General features: G+C 33.3%; 1 protein-coding gene across 6 annotated transcripts in view; it reads right to left on the minus strand.

Moving 5' to 3' along the window:
- LOC118183244 (uncharacterized) overlaps positions 1 to 17,956 on the minus strand; it is a 138,025-nt gene that overhangs the window by 98,578 nt on the left and 21,491 nt on the right. The window contains exon 1 of one of the 6 annotated variants that reach the window (XM_085821955.1): positions 16,878 to 17,538. The exons of the other annotated variants lie outside the window; for them this stretch is intronic. The gene's annotated coding sequence lies outside the window, so the exon portion shown is untranslated. Of the gene's footprint in view, positions 1 to 16,877; positions 17,539 to 17,956 lie in introns of those variants that run through there. 6 annotated transcript variants of the gene reach the window in all.

Raw genomic sequence — 17,956 nt, forward strand, 5'->3', positions numbered from 1 at the left:
CAGATTAGTTTACAAATTTTCTCATAAATATGTAAAACTCAACTATTAGTCCTCAAACCAGTAGAAATACAGAGAAAGGAAGTACAAAAACAACAAAAAAAAAAAAAAAAAAAAAAAAAAAAAAAAAAAGGCAGATAAAATGCAATTAAAATCTGATTCAATGTTAGCAAGAGGAGGCAGATCAGACTTAATTAATTAATTATTGAAAAATCCATTAATTATTGATTATCTGGATCTTAACGTACATAATCTTAAAAAAAATAAGAATATTTGATAAAAGAAGATAATTAAATATTTCTACAATCTAGAACATTAACATTTCTAAAACGTTATAGCTAATACAGTCTTTAATCAAATTACCAGAATTAAAATGTTTGCACAGAAATTGAACAATAAAAACAAAAAATAATTTTTCTTGTAATTCAGAAGTCAATCAACAAAAATCAGCGTTATATTTACAAAATTTTCACAGGACTAGTTTCGATGGTTTTACCGAACCACCATCTTCAGCTGCAAAACCGCAAATGAACAAGATAGGAAATAATGATTAGATAAGATAAGAAAGCCTGGACAAAAATAAGCAAGTGGCGCCATCTGTTGGCGAAACCAGAACTAAAACATAATTTCTCTAAAAGCCGAAGGCAAATTTGGATTGGAATTAGGATCGTTAACTAGAACAGAAAGATTTTTTATGAATGTGAAATGCCTCTAGAAAATCCAGTTCTCCAATGGAAGATGTTTTTTTGAATAATTTTAGCAGCAGAAAAATTGAAAGTGTGATTTTCGGACCAACAATGTTGAGCAACAGAAGACTTCTGTGTTTCCTTTTTTCTAACATATGCCTCATGTTCTTTGACGCGAAATTTTAAGGCTCTCTTAGTTTGGCCAATGTAAATTAAACCCCACTGGCAAGGAATCCTATAAATACCCCAGGAATTCATATCCGGAATGGGGTCCTTGAGTATAGAAGTCCGAATTTTATTGATGGGAGAATAAACAACCCGAAAGTTAAATTTCTGCAAAATATGTGCAACTTTATAGCTAATTGATGGAAAGAACGGAATGACAACAGAATTTTTATAATCTCCTAAAATAATTGTATCAAATTTAGGTACTGCCTCGTATCCATTAGCTAAATATTTAGTTTCTAGATTTTCCACTCTATTAGAGAATAACATTTATACCATAAAAAATTCAATAGAGTTTGTAAAAAAGGTTAAAAACATTTCTCCTAGTAATTTACTCATGGTTTCTTTTGATGTAAAATCATTATTCACTAATGTCCCAGTGGAGGGTGCATTAAGATGTCTAGAAACCAGACTTCGCGAATTTCATTTCTCTTGCATCGAAATTGATGAGCTAATTTCTCTCACTCAACTCTGTTTGAAACAAACACATTTTGTTTTCCAAAATAAATATTACAAGCAAACTGAGGGATTAGCCATGGGAAGCCCCCTCAGTCCCATCCTGGCTGATATCTACATGCATTATTATGAATCAAAATTGTTTGAAACTTTAAACTTCCCGGCATGGTTCCGCCACGTAGACGATACTTTTACCCTGTTTGAAGGTAATAAAGATGATTTAAATAAAGTTCTTTCAACATTGAATTCTATTGATCCTGCTATTCAGTTCACTTTTGAACTTGAGACTTGCAATTCTCTTCCGTTTCTTGACATTCTGGTCACACGTAACACATCCAACTTCAGTACTACAGTTTACCGTAAACCTTCATCGGTTTGCCTTCCACCACACTTTAAATCATGTCATCCGACTAAACAAAAGTTAGCTTCATTTTATTCCTATGTTTTCCGTGCTCTTCAAGTTTGCTCCTCCAAACTAGCCCTTGATGAAGAACTAAATTATTTAAAATCAATAGCTATTGACAGGGGCTTTTCACCCAACATTATTAATCAAGCAGTTAAAAAATTCTCATTTCAACACACTAAAAGCCACTCTCTTATTTTAGGAGATTATAAAAATTCTGTTGTCATTCCCTTCTTTCCATCAATTAGCTATAAAGTTGCACATATTTTGCAGAAATTTAACTTTCGGGTTGTTTATTCTCCCATCAATAAAATTCTGACTTCTATACTCAAGGACCCCATTCCGGATATGGATTCCTGGGGTATTTATAGGATTCCTTGCCAGTGTGGTTTAATTTACATTGGCCAAATTAAGAGAGCCTTAAAATTTCGCGTCAAAGAACATGAGGCATATGTTAGAAAAAAGGAAACACAGAAGTCTTCTGTTGCTCAACATTGTTGGTCCGAAAATCACACTTTCAATTTTTCTGCTGCTAAAATTATTCAAAAAACATCTTCCATTGGAGAACTGGATTTTCTAGAGGCATTTCACATTCATAAAAATCTTTCTGTTCTAGTTAACGATCCTAATTCCAATCCAAATTTGCCTTCGGCTTTTAGAGAAATTATGTCTTAGTTCTGGTTTCGCCAACAGATGGCGCCACTTGCTTATTTTTGTCCAGGCTTTCTTATCTTATCTAATCATTATTTCCTATCTTGCTCATTTGCGGTTTTGCAGCTGAAGATGGTGGTTCGCTAAAACCATCGAAACTAGTCCTGTGAAAATTTTGTAAATATAACGCTGATTTTTGTTGTTTGACTTCTGAATTAGTATTTATTCGGCGTGTTATTGTGTCTTAATTTTTCTTCTGTTTACAAAAAAATGAGATTAAATGTCTTCTAAAAAAAGGCTGGAGTGGTCTACACCCTTATTGAATTTTTTATTTGAAAGCTCTAATAAAGAAGGAAACTCTAGAAGATTTTAAATTATATGTATGTATATATTTGTATTACTGTACATCTTTCTTGACTACACTTTTATTAACAGAAGGCCTACTCTATTCTAAGTTGTCATGATAAGCCCATGACGTGAAAACTATTCTTTTCTGACCTTTGCTTCTTTTTTCCTTTTCTTGCTGCTTGCTTTCCAAAAACATTTTAAACAATTAAAAATTAGTTGCTTTTAATTCACCATTTGAGTGATTTCTACTTGCCATCGCAAACTAGTTTCACCAGTCACCAAACTGGCAACCATTGGCGTACGTTCTCTTTTCGACTTTCGATCTTTTGTTTCTTCGTTGCATAATGGTAGGTTAAGGCGGTTACATTTCTCTGTTATTTTTATGTATAATTTATTATTACATTAATATTACATTTTATTCACGTTTAACTCAGTAAAATATGTCTAATTATTATTCTTTTCCTTTATTATATTAAATTAATACTTAATGATTTGTTTTTGTACTATTTCATTACATTTGGGAAACGGCTGCGTAGAGGAGAAATTCAGAATTTTCGTGTGAACTGTTAAAATTAAATAATTTAGAATAGTTCATCAGCTGATTCTAGATTAACAGAAACGCAGCTGTTTTCCAAGGGAAGAGGAGTTCAATTAAGTCTGATCTGCCTCCTCTTGATAACGCTGAACCAGATTTTAATTGTATTCCTCTGCCTATATATGCACACCAGAATCTAAATTTATTTTCTTTTTCCCGGTTCTAAATTTCTTTTTTCCCATCTATTATATATATAAGATATAAGATATTCTTATATATTAACTTTTATATTGAATCACAACAAGGAAAATCCTCACACTTTATGCAGGCTCACTGAGTGCTTAAAAGGCACTTGTGTTCTTTTCTGATTGTTCCTTTTTCTTCATCATTGAAGTTAAATCATAGCCATTCTATTATTCTATTATGGATACTTAAACATCTAGAATAAAGTGTCATGAGAGAACTGGCATTTCTGCTGATCTGCGTATTATTGTCTTCTCTCGCATGCCTCTGCCAGTTCCTCTTAAAGACATTCAAAGCAAACACACGTCCCAAAACATTCCTTGTTAGATGGCAAAAAATTTGATATACTCAAACTGATAATTAGCTCAGATGCATAAAGCCCAAATTTAAACGCTAGAAATCTTTCAGATGCCTTAAAGAGGAATTCCTATAGACCCTAAGGACAGGTCACTCTACGCATCTTAGTAGATACCAATGTGTGAATTTAAGGTTCATTTAAGCGAAAACTACTAATTTGTCTGTATATGCTCTTTTAACCTTTCGTCGGTTGCTCGATTAAGCATTTCTTTCTTCCCAAATATGCATGATATCTATCTATTTGTCTATACAGATATATATGTAAAATGTAAAATGTCTATCTTTCAAAATTGTTCAAATCATAAATTAATAACAGCCCTTTAACTCCCGTCTTTATTCTAAACATAAGTGAGCAATAATTTTTCTAACTAAACTTCCTGCAGTTCTGATTCGCTCTTATTCATGAAATCTGAACCTGACATCTGGACATTCTGGACATTAATCTGTCATGTAATAGTAATGGAATTTGGTATAAAAGGTTAATTGCGTCGCGACTTCCTCTCTTTTCTCTTGCTTCGTTTCGCTGCCTTGCATTACCGCTAGCCACGTAGAGTTTGCTTTTCTAAATTTCGTCCATTCTTTAAGAACTGTAAGTCGTATACACATGTGGGGTGCTCAGGGCACCATAGTGATGATGTGCATTATCAAAGAACAAAATTCTGTGTGGAACTTATCGTTATGTGTGTTCTTCGACTGTCATCTTGCTAACTACGCAGTTATAATGCCGAGAACCACCGCCAATCCGTTGCAACTTTCTTTCTTCAAGTCTTCTTTTTAGAATAATGGCCCAGTCTTAATACAATAATGCCACAGTCATATTACAAAAATGGCACAGTCTTATTAGAAAAACGTCGCAGTCTTATTACATATATATATCGTTCTGACTGTGAATTCCAAAAATAGCGAAACCAATTATTATTTTGAAATAAAAATATGCCTTCATTATAGATTAACAAGATTAGATGAGGTTAGTTGGATATAAAACAAACGACGGCTATCTGCCTAAGAAGAGAGAGGCCTTCGCGGATTGTTTTCTGGGGAAAAACTGGTTCGTATGTACGTTACACTTCAGCTACAAAAGCCCTCAAGCAGAGTATCCGTTCATCTGGTTTCGAACGAAAATAAACTACCAGTGTCCAGCGATTTTACTACTTGGCCGCTAGTAACTACGCCCAACCCTAACATTAAAAAGAATTCCTGGAATCCCATAGATACAGATGGTTAGTAAACGTTAATTTTAAATTATACTGTAAAATGTAATTTTAGTAACCATTTGAATTAAGATTTCGCTTCTTATCTGTGTTGCTGTAGTTTAGTTAGACTTCTCTTCAGTTATGATGATAATTCATTAGAGCAAGAATAGTGGTGAAGGTAGATTTAGGTAAATAATTGGGTAACGAACTGAGAATTAAGTTGTGCTAAATATTTGACTAAAAACTATCTCATGCTACTTTAAAATACGAGTAAGATTGTTTATTTTCTGCCCACTAATTAAAATTTCATTTATAGTGCTATATTTGTAGGCTTACTTATAGTTATGGGGTCTTTATTGTTTTTAAATTCATTTCCGAGGAACAAAAACCTCTCGCCTGTGGTAGGAAATAACTTTGATAACTACAATAACTACGAATTGTAAGTGGTGAATGTAATTAATTTGTTGGAGAATTTGCGCGATCTTTATATTTTTTCCCCAATGGCAGGCACTTGCCTGTAACGGTATTGGCATAATGAAGAAGTGATGACCATTTTATTGTGGAGGCATCTAAATAGGCCATCGTTACCCTTTATGAAGGAACAGACAATTTTACATCCATGCCTTTTTCAGGATTCGAACCTGAGCCCTTCGGTATCGCAATCAGGCTCCCCTAACCACTATACCGTCTGGGTGGCTTATTGTTTCGTCAATATTAATTTTAATTGCAGGTTACAAAGAGCTATAAGCACTGGAATAACAAATGTCATTAAAATATCAGGTGTCAATGAATAAATCCACCCTTCATAAGGGGCTTTCAAGAAGGCATTTATAATCAGCTAGGGTTATGTAATTTCTGGTAGTGATAAAGTAATGGAATGCTAAAGTAATTAGGTGATCGACCCCCCCCCCCCATCTGCCGGAATTTAGAAAACCACAACAATTGCAACTTAGATGGAGTGAGGCCGTCGTATCCCGAGTGTTGAAAGTGTATTTCTAATTGTTTACGCTCCTAAAGAGCGGATTGTGGAGTTTATTTCTGGAGCATGGCAGGCGGGATAGGGGCCATTAGTGTCTGAGGAACAGTTTATTGCCTGCGAGAAACAGGTACCGCTCAAATATTTCTGCTATGTCACTTTCTCTTCCCCTTTTACACCATTTGGCAGACAACACCATTTGAAGCACTCTCGTCATGCAGGCCAGATATCTATTTAGCAACCAGACATATAGTCACAATATATACTATACTGCTTGTAGAAACGTGGTATTTTTATTTCAGAAATGACACATCTCTATATAAGTAACACAAATAAGTAACCATTCTTCTGCTGTGTATCATGTAATTAAAATATAATTATAACATTTTAATAGTGGTAATATTTTTAAAATGTGTTTAATATGAGATAGTGATTATGTTTTGAGAATTCAGAGATCTGCTGAGCTAGAAATTTTAGCGTCTCATCTGATTTGTTACCTCTCTTTAGTGGTCTGAAAAACAATTGAAAACATATTATGCTATCACATTTTTAATACTGGTAATATAGTATATGAATATACATAGAAAGAAATAAAACCCAGAAATAAGTGAGTGTAATTAACAAGTTTTGAACTCAGCCCGCTTAACAAATAAGCAAACTTAGTTAATATTTGAAGAGATATAGAGAAAACTACAAGAATCTCTATATAGCAGCTTGTAACGAGAAGTACGCCTAGAAAATTTGACATTTTAATTATTTTAATAAATGTGTAATTAAGTAATCAGTACGTTAAATAGAATGAACAATTAAATTTATGTAATATTAAATTTTTTTTTCAATAAATTACTGATCAATCATTTTTTTGTTCTTGCTATATATCACTACGTTAGGAAATTAAATTATTGAGTGATTTAGAAATTAATTCAAATTAATTAATTGAAAAGTGAAAAATAATATTTCAAATATTTTAAAAATATAATTATTATGGAAATTCCTTCTCAGTGTTCAAATAGTATTTTATTCTTTTTCACAACTATGTTTAACTCGTACTTATTTACTTACTTTTATAGACATATTTTACTTACTTTTCGCTGAAAAGTCTTCAGCTTTCCAAAACCATTCATGGAATAACATTTTAACCCCAGTAGTGAATTTTTACAACAGTGAACATCCTAATTTATCTAACCAACGGATACTAAATCCTGCCTCGTTTAAGTTTCCATAGCTATTTTCCAAGGTTACGGTTTAACACTGCCTTTTCAGATAGTTTTAAATGTGAATTTAGTTCCTTTCTTCTTAGCATGTATCTTACATAGGAATGAAATTTTCATTTCTTAAATTTTAATATATCTAGCGATCACCAAGTCTACATTCATTTTACGATTCGACACTTATTTTATTATTATTGATTTTTTTTTCCGTCTGGAGATTATCTGTCGCTGCTGTTTGGGTGAAAGGAAAATCTTGAAAGCCACTAGTGACGTTGACCCTTATTGGGCGCCGATCCAAACTCTTAATTAAAATGAGCCTTTGTTTTAAATAATAAACACATGTTTTTCTAAGGGCAAAGCACTTTTCGTACAGCAGCTTGATTGCAACTCGCCTCTGCTGTTACGTATTTGTTATCTTGAATGCCGAAGTTACTGGACTCAAATTTCGAACTGTTGCAATGGCATTTTTTTAATTAGAATGCATTATAAAAGTTATGATAAGTTATGATACACTGAAAACTTGTTTTTCTGGAACACACATGAAAAATATTTGGACTGATTCTTAAATTTATTCCTTGGATGTAAGTGGTTGGGATGCATAATGCTTTGAAAGGAAATGATAAACTTGGGTTATGAATTTTTCTTATATTGGCCACTTGTTAGAAATTGAAGCTTATTTCAAGAAATTTCCAAACTTTATTTCATGGAGTATTAATGTCAGTAATTACTCGCTGAATTAAATTATTTAATTCCAATGGGAAAAGTATTTTTGACCCAGGTATATCAAGTTGCCATCCTTGAAAAGTAGGTAAAAATATATATAAGCTGGTTTTTCAATAAAATGTCACTTCAGCAATTTTATGATAATTTACGATTTGGCCACTAAAAAAGAAACCTAACGATGCTTTAAACTGTTAGGTATAGAATGAAATAAAATGTAGATAAAACAAAATACTTCGAAGAGTAAGAGTCATACTCTTTGCAAAAGTTGGTATCTTTCAGTGGATTTCTTTATTTTTATCCAACATGTTCACCTACACTTTTCTCCTCTTTCTTTATCTCCATAAGTAACATTAACTCAAGCAAGTTAAGTGATGCAGGAAGAAGAACTTTTCAGTTTTTTACGTCCCTATTTTTGTTCTAAAAAGTTCTATTCCAACTAACTATTTTTAAAAATCAGACTTCAATCTGATACTTTTGCTAACAAATTAATTCGTAAACTGAGTCCGAAACTAAACTATTTTCCCGAGTTTTGCGAATCAAATTTTCAATTCCTAAACTAAACTTTTTTCCGGAGTTTTTGCGAATTTTTATTATAGTCCCGTAAAAAACTCCCAAAACCAGTTCGCCGCCGCTTTTGTTCCCAATTCAACGGTGAAGCGGAATCGGGGCATGAAATTTCTGTAACTTTCTTCATTTGTAACTTTACTAAGCTAAAGGCTTTTCTTAGAAAGATTTCCACTAAGGCACACTCTCCCACAGTCAGTTATCACTAGTGTGTTTTTCCAAGATCAAGAAATTCACACTTTTTATAACATTGAGCAAAATATCTACACTTGACAGATTATTCTTTCGAAATATGTTCTATATTGAATAGATAAATAACTGAAAATCATAATTAAACCATTACTATAAATGTATCGCCAGCTGTCACAAAAAGTACCATTTAAACTTTAAAGTTTTAGATGTGAAGCAATACGTTTCATTTGTGCTGTTTAGTGTGTGATTTATTTGTGATGTTGAGAATTTCTGGGTAATTCTAAAACGTGGTTGCCTGGCAAAGAAGTATACTAGATGTAAGTAAAACATAGATTTTACTGGGTGTTTTGAGCTTTTTAAAACCAACGAACAGGATTTGTCAACATATGACATGTGAAAAAAAATGTACACATGCTTAACTGGACTGGTAAGTCGGCAGGTAGTTGGCTGCAGCAGTTCCATATGATACTTGATATTTGTCCCTGACAACATATTAAATTTTAAAATATATTACCTAATATTTATTAATTATTATAATAAATATAAAGAAATAAAAAATACATAAATAAAAAACACATAAAATGCGTGCAGAGTAAACTAAATTAGGCGATGTTAGGAGTTAGATTCACTCGGTGGTGTTCGATCATTAACGTTACGTTTCGTCAAGGAATATGTATTGTTAACGGAGGAATATCTAGCATTAGCTGAAGGGCTATTTGCTTTCCTCACCATAAACCACAATCAAAGTTTCATATCAATTGATTGTACGTCCCAAATGATCAAAACTTTGTATGACAAAAAATTTGCATGTGCAAGGACAAAAACCGAAACAATTATTTGTAATGTTTTTTCATTATATTCGTTTTCACAACTGCAGAAAGAATTAGATAAATGCATATTTATATCTATATATTATGATTCTTCCCACCACAAATATTTAAAAAATTATTTCCCACAATTGTTAGACTCTTTGATCCAGAAACAGGAATTAAAATTAGAATATTAGATTTTATTTCATTGGCGGATGAAACTTCACAAATAATTTTTGATTCAATAAGTACTATTTTTTAAAAGCAAAATTTGAACAATAAAATTGTTGCCTATTGTGAGGATAACACTAACGAAACGTTTGGTGGAAAAGCTAGAAAGAAGCATTGAAAACGTTTTTAAGAAACTTAACGAACATTTGAACCAAAAAATTATTGGAATAGGTTGTGCAGCACACATTCTACACAATACCATTCAAACAGCATCTGACTTACTTCCAATGCATCTTGGAAATATTATTGCAAAAATTTATTCGTACTTTTATATATATATTGTGCGTGTAGAAATTTTGAAGGATTTATGTGAAAGGGCAGAAATCAAATGTAAAAGAATTGGGTGACATTAAAAAAGGAGATTTTATGGGAATATGTGGAAAAATCTTTTTAATATATTTAACCATTTTCCAAAAAATAATTTTTGCGAAAATGATCTTTTTGATAAGGTGTCCTTGGTAAAAAGATATTGTTGCGTTTTTTTTTTTTTCTGTCACCACGTTCGTACGGGGTTCGTAGATTTGGAATGAGTAACGACGACACTTGATAAAGTATCGAAACACACTTTATTTACCAATATTAATCAGGACAGCTCCAAAATCACCTTTTATAGTCGTCGAAGATCTGCTATAGACACGCTGACACGAACAGGGACACAGCTTTCAGGTTATCAAGCTATCACGGTAGAGAAAACTTCATTGCAAAGCATCAGAGTACAGCTCCCGACTCTGTTTGGTCGTTCTCAGAACTCCACGTACTCTCGAGACTCTCCACGCTACAACTCGCGATGAACTCGACGACACACAGAGCACAGCTCCTGAATTTTCGGTTCAGTCGTTCCCGGAGCTCAACACGCTCTCTCGACGATGCACTAATCGCGATACACTGCGAGACTCTTTCGGTGCACTCGACGATCCACTCGGCACTCGCTGCCCGGCTGTCAACGCGATCAACTCCGCAGGAAATGACTCGCTAGACGAGACACCAACTCGATACTAACTAACTCGCACTCTATGCGAGGCTCATACTCTCGCCCTCTCGACGAAGCACACTCTCAATGAATGACTATCAGCTCGCTAGACGAGGCACACACTATCTCGCACTCTCTGCGAGGCACACTCTGACTCGCCCTCTCGACGAGACACTCACTGACTGACTGCGGACCAGCAGGGTTTGCTTGTGTTCGAGAACATTCTCCGCTAAACCGGTAAGAATTCGTTCCAGAAGGTTCTCCATCCGTCCCTGACAATCGCCAATTTTGTCGCCAAATGGGCAATTTCTCGACAGTGGCAACCCTCCTTCTTTTGCCATTTTATGGCAACCCTAAACCTGCTTTGTGGGGAAGCTATCCCAGCGCGCCTGTACATTTCGTAACAATATGTTACTGAAGAAAAAATTAAATGTTGATTGTCTGCAAATGTGAAAACAGACAAAAAATGGACGGAGTTATTCCTCTATTTTAAACAGAATAATATTCCTTATGAAAATATTTAGAAAACTGCAGAAAACGCGCTCTCCCTTCCAGGAACATATGCAGCAACAGGACGTGTTTTTTCTAGTAGCAATAAAGTATGGACAACTGAAAAAAACGCAGTTGAATGTTGAAACTTTAAAATCTGTATTAAGGGTACAATATAATTTAATCAATTAATGTGAGAAATTTCACGACATTTCAATAAATGATCCGAATTTATTGCAAATTATTCACTCGGATAAAAAATATGACAGTGAAAGAAAATCATCAATTTTTTAAATAAAATTTTAAATTAATTAAAAAGCATAATATTCAAATTACAGTTTTTTACAAATATTTTTATAGTTACCAATAGTTAATAACAAATATATTTTTGAATATTTATAGGCAAGTATATGAATGTATACAATAAAATATACTCTTTTTTGAATTATTGGTCTGCTTTCATAACTAAATTACAATTTTCATTTCATTCCATTTGTCTCGCTTTGTCTCAATGAAAATATGGTTACTTTATACTTGATGGACTTACTGTAACTTAACGCACATTTTTCTTTTCTTTTGTTTGTATCCATTTGCACTATACATATTTATAATCTATTAAATATTTACTTGTACACATTATGCAGTTTTACTACCAGTTGAATTTTTATACGATTGATATAGTTTCTTTTTAATTTGTCTACACATTTTAACACGTATACAAATAGTGATACTTAATAATTATCACAACCGTATTGGCGCAGTTTGGCGAAATTTGCGGAGGAGCAGGAAACAGTGACTTTTTGTTGTGAAAAATTATTGTTTATTGCCCACATATTTTACTTTTTGACTTTGTATTTATTCTCCCTAAAAAAATCAGTAAATGTTTATTAAAAAGGGCTTTTGTTTCGGAGCGGTCGTTTTCAGAAGAGATTCAAAGCATTGTTTCTGTAGCGATTTTGCGGCAAAGTCGCCAAAGGATTGACAAAACTCCTGCAGAAAGTTTAACAGAATTTCTTCAAATGTAGGTAATCTTACAACAGCATGTTTTAAAATCAATTTTAAAACAAAATATAATCATGATTTGGCCTGAGAAACTGTTAGAATTTGAAATACAACAATAAGAAAAGGAAAGAAAAGGAGAAATGCAAACGAAAATGGTATCGTTTGCTGTTAAAAAACTGAAGAACTGTCATGGGCATAGTTACCTCAAGAGTTGTGCATATAATTGATAGAATTTGACGCATTTTGAGACTTTGACAACTTCTACTAAGGTGGTTCGGTAATACTTAAGTACCCAAATACCGCGCAGTTCTCGTCAAAGATACAATAAAAGTATGTATTAATTGCTGTAGAGTGGTTTCTGACATATTCAAACGCAGATTGACTGCAATCGCTATCTCTCGGCATGATTGATATTAAATTCCGCATGTCCTTTACCAACTCCACCATATACCTGATGAATGTGATACTTTAACAATTAACATGCTATTTTCCCCTTAAAACATCAGTTGAGCAATTATGTTTTTAATGTCTAACGCTGTATAGCCTCGTTGTTTATCAAACTTTTCAGTTGCTTTTAACAGTTTTGTTACTAAATACTATAAATTTTCTAAACATCGTATTTTTTAAATCTCTATTAGAAAACAAGTTATTCTTTTTATCTTATACGCTCTTCATCCACCCACATACACATATATAATTTTGATGGGGACGTTGAAGATGATGTTCGCTTTGGAGATTTGTCCTCCGATAATAAGGAGTCGTAGACATTTGAAATAGCTCTTTATTTTACACAAAACGTGCTTAAAGAAAGCATATACGAGGCTGTAATGGCGCAAGAGAGTCCCCGTTTTTAATGTAATTTTCACATCGGTACTGCAATAAAGTTCGCATGAAAATAATGCTTCAAACTGCATGTTCACTAGACGAAAGCAAGCATTAGAAGGAAAAGGATTATGTTATTATAGAAAATAATTGTTGGATTAAGTATTGGTGACATTGCTCTGTTTCCCGCCAGAAGGGTATTATATCTTTATTATTGTTGATTACTAAATGTTTCAGTCTGAATACTCTTCAATAAATTTCATTTTCACATTTGTTGTTTGTCAGTACGAACGTAATAAGGATCATTTGACAGCAATTAGTTTTGAAACTAAGAGATTTGGAGATGTTAATTATAAATATGTTAAGCCAGGAAGAGAAAGTAAACAAATTAAAAAAATAAACTTCAAGGATTATTGCAAACTAAAGTTAAATTCTTATTTTTCCGTATATATACTACTTACCAAAAGTAAATAACACAAACCAAATTCTCATACAGTCTCTAATCCGGGCGTCCATTATCCGGAATGATCTATAATCCGGACCTCAAAGCCACAAACTTACGCATGCGCGTAAAGCCAGTAAAGCGTTTACCCATGCGCGCTTCCGATAGTGAAGAAAGTAACAGAGAACGTTATTGAAAACGAAAAAATTTCGATTGACAAGTTAGTCGGTATTCTCGATACAGCAATTACAGGACTTGAACAATGGAACTTTGTAACTGAATAAGAAATTATGTCTGTTTATAGAATTAAAGAGAATGTATTAGCATAAAAAACGAAGCAACTTAAACAACTTACATTGATAGAAATGTTTACTAAAGTAAACAAATAAATATTAAGCCTTTTTTTTTTGTAAATTTTGATGCCCTTTAGATCATAATTGCTCTTTATTTCATAAATTACGGTTTCATATTTTAATTGTATAATTTCTGCATGCCATCTTACCAGATTTAAATTGATGATCTATAATCCGGAAAACCCCTAATCCGGAATCGCCGATGTCCCGACGAGTCCTGATTACGGACTTTGTACTGTATAACTAGCGCATTCGTGCGTTTCATTGAGGAAATATTACTGTTGTCGTGTATGAGGAGATGAAAATATCAAAGGCAATTTTTTTTATAAATTAAGCGCAAGGTGAAGTGAATAGTATGCGAGTAAGAATCTGAATGCTACAGAAATTCTTTCAAGAGATTGCCTGTTAATTTTGGATTATTCTAGCTTCGTTATGATGTAAAGAATATAATTCAAAGATTTTAATGCCGTTATTCCGAAGATTTTGGCAAAATAATCCAATTCGTGCCTAAATGTTTTATTTCTTTTATTTGGGCAACTCAACGTTGACAGTTATCCGGAGACTCGTTTAGTCGTTATAAAGCTACAATATTTTACAGTACATCACATTTCTGGCGAAACACCGACTAGACACTCTCATTCTAAACGATATTTACCTAAACAATAGAGGTCAGTATCTGCTGGTACTGCTAAAGTTGTAAGGTGAAGGCTAAATACGAAAACTTTTGTATTTCCATACACAATCTCTAAATATGAAAGCTCCAATAAAATGGTGTCGTCAGCACGGGACTTGCACAGAAGTGGTATGACTGAAAGAGATCTTCATCGATGAATCAAGATTTCTCCTGAAATTGTCAATGGAAACGTAAAGATCTCCCTCGAGTCAGTAACATGCAGCTAACTCTAAAGCATCTTTGAATATCACGTTTTTAATCGAGACAGCTTAATAGTAAACTGTGGACATTTTTCGTAATATCGCAACAAGTTACTCACAAGCTGTATATGAAGGCCTACAGGTATCGAAATTAAGTCCACTGAGCTCTTCGTGAGACTCTATGTTGCAACAATGTGTCAATATTTCGGTTTGACTGTCGGCTACTTTTATACCCCCCAAAATCACTGTTCGCGAGTGCCTTGACTATAGTGGTATTGCTCATATGCAGTGGCCAAGGTATTCTCCGAACCTCAAGCACCCTAAAACCTTTGCTATTTCTTTGGAAGAGCTGTTTCTGCGTGTCAGTCTTTTCAGTTACTCTCTTAGATGTGCAACTAGCTTATCTACAGGAATGTCAATTGCGCAAGTTTCCTGTTCGAAGGGATGAATCGTCGATGGAAAGCTTGTATTGAAAGTCATTGGAGGTTCCATTACATATATTTTGTTGTTTGATTTTATGTAAATTGTATAAAACAATTTCTGCAATGTACTACGAATAAGTATTTAATGACCTAAGAATATAATAATATATAATTATAATATAAGTATATATATTTCATTATTATTCCCGTAAATAAATAACTCAATTGACTACTTTCTGGTGCAATCCAAAATCAAAGTATAACATTTTACCTTATGTCAAATTTTCTATTACACACTTACGTTTTGAGTATTAAAAGTTTACGAAGTACTAACACTATTGATGGGGCGTAGTTTCAATGCTATTTAATGTTAAGCTCCTAAATGGCCATAAACGAAAAGTTATTTTTTTTATCCCCTCCTTTTGAAAGCCTTATCTAGTCACATTACTAGTCGAGTAAAGTTGCATTCGAATTTCATCATTAAGCTTAAATTACATGAAGCTAGTTCACGATACAGTATAGGATAGGGGGTAAACGTTCTTGTCTCCGGAAAGAAAGAATAAGGTTCATCTTCAAGTTTTTATATTTATCTCCTAGCTCGTATTAAATGCGATATTTGTTGTCCTGCTTTAGATAAGATACTTTTTAACGATAGATTTCAAGTTAAGATATAATTAAAGAAAAAGCAAAATTATATATTTCACACTTATAATAATTCTCAGATTATATTTCTAAACCAACAGGGGGAAAATCACTTTTCCAGAATTTTGCAAACAGTGCCAGACGCAGTAGTATTTTTATCACTTAAAAGTTTAGGTCAAATATTCTAAGAGTTTAAAAGTTAGGAAAATAAACAGAGCATATAAAACATCTGTTAAACTTCAACAAATTTTATCTGTTAAGAAATTACATCCATCACATTAATAGGTTTTTATAACCGTGGCAGAGAAATGGGTCTATGAACATGTAGCGTTGCGCGCCTCCAACTTGCACGCAACCAAGAGGTGACTGTTGAAACTGGATAACTGACAGAGTCTTGTTAAGGGTTTAAGTCCCTTTTTATTCAACGTAATAAATTACAAGTGCGTGCTCTTGACGCTCACAAACTACGCCAACTCGGTGGTAAAATAAAAATAATAACCTGAAAAGAAACTAAAGACAAGACTCTAACTACGAGGCTCTCTAAAAGTAACTAACCTCACCGCGTTTTACAATACCGCTGCTAATTCAGCAAACTTGAAGATCACTTGAACGATTAACAATTCTTCCAGGCAAGCACACAGGCCGAAACGCGGGGTTCTTCAATTTCTGGCTAACTACCTCCGCGCTCGTGAAGTAAGAACAGCACACCTCGAACTCCTTTCCTTTCTATTTAACTCAGAATACTTCCGCTGATAATTTGAATCCTTGCGGGTTCAACTAAAATTTATATACTCTGGCATTGGCAGTTCCAGGGGAAAGTAAGGCTTGACAGGAAAGATAGTTTAAACTTAAAATAAATGCTAGTTAAAATAAATATAAACCCTACATTTGCCGCTGCCAGAATTTGGAAAACTTGGAAGCAGGTCCTACAAACGACCTGTTGTAAGGTTTCTACAATTCTGAACTAACTCTCAAGAGCCTAGTTTACACAAAAAAAAAAATCTTATGTAACAAAATGTATACTAAATTTCTGTCGATACTTATATAAATCTCTCTTCTTACAGCAACTTTTCCTGGACTTCATCAATCAATCTTGTTCTTTTCCTTCCAGCATCTGGAAGGAATAAGTATCAGTATCTTTCTATATACATTATAATTTACACTTTCTTGACACTGAATAAATTTTTGTTTTTAAACGATTCGTTTTCCTTAGTTATTGCTTAATTCACATTCATTCAATTTTTCAAGCATTAATTTAACTTTACTCTGGCTCTCCACCATGTGTGGTGTCAAACGGGAATATTCGTGTTTTAGTCTTACAACACTTCCCCTAACCACCATGATTTGTTAGAATTCAACGACCAAATAGACACACCTTACTCGACATTCTACAACTCGATGAGCTACTTTAACATTCTTAAAAATTCAAGTGTAGGTGGAGAACCCTACAAAACACATTCATTCTAACTTCCCCCTCATACATCTTTAAACATGCAGGCTTTCGCTCTAAAGCATGACTTTATCTACAGTTTAATACTTAAATTTTGAATTCATTCCTTTTGAGCATTTTACTTTTAGCATCTAAAATTTTATGCTTCTAGACTAAATTCTACTTTTACATAACATTCAAGTATTTACGTACATTTACAAAATTTTAATACATATGATTTTTACAATTTACCATGAAATGAATAAGAGAAAAGAAATTTTTACTTTACTCATTCTTCGCCAAGCTGGCGGCACTGAAACTAAAATTCTTATTAATACAAGAATACGAAGTTATTTTTTGTCTTCGGCCAATTTTTGGCTTTAACATAACAGAATTAGTCTTTCGACCAACAGAAAATGCTTGTTCTTAGCTTTTATACTTAAAGAATATAATACTTTTGCCTCAGCTAAATAAAGTAAAACAAAACTAAGTCTCAACCGAGACATATTGACTTTCGTCAAAACATAGAACTTCGTACTTATGCATAACATTTCGGAACAAAAGAGAAAAAAATTTTATAGAAGATTTTAACTTATCTTTGAGTTTTCGATGATTGAAACTCCGTCATTCTTTTCTGGCAATATTGTTCCCAAGTTATAGGTTTCATGGACGTCAATCTTCTCCTTACTGACCTCCGAGTGTCGTCCACATT

Source organism: Stegodyphus dumicola, chromosome 8 (genome assembly GCF_044657685.1).
Source record: "Stegodyphus dumicola isolate Sdum_Otavi_A_Nest chromosome 8, ASM4465768v1".
In the NCBI taxonomy this organism is placed as follows: domain Eukaryota; kingdom Metazoa; phylum Arthropoda; class Arachnida; order Araneae; family Eresidae; genus Stegodyphus; species Stegodyphus dumicola.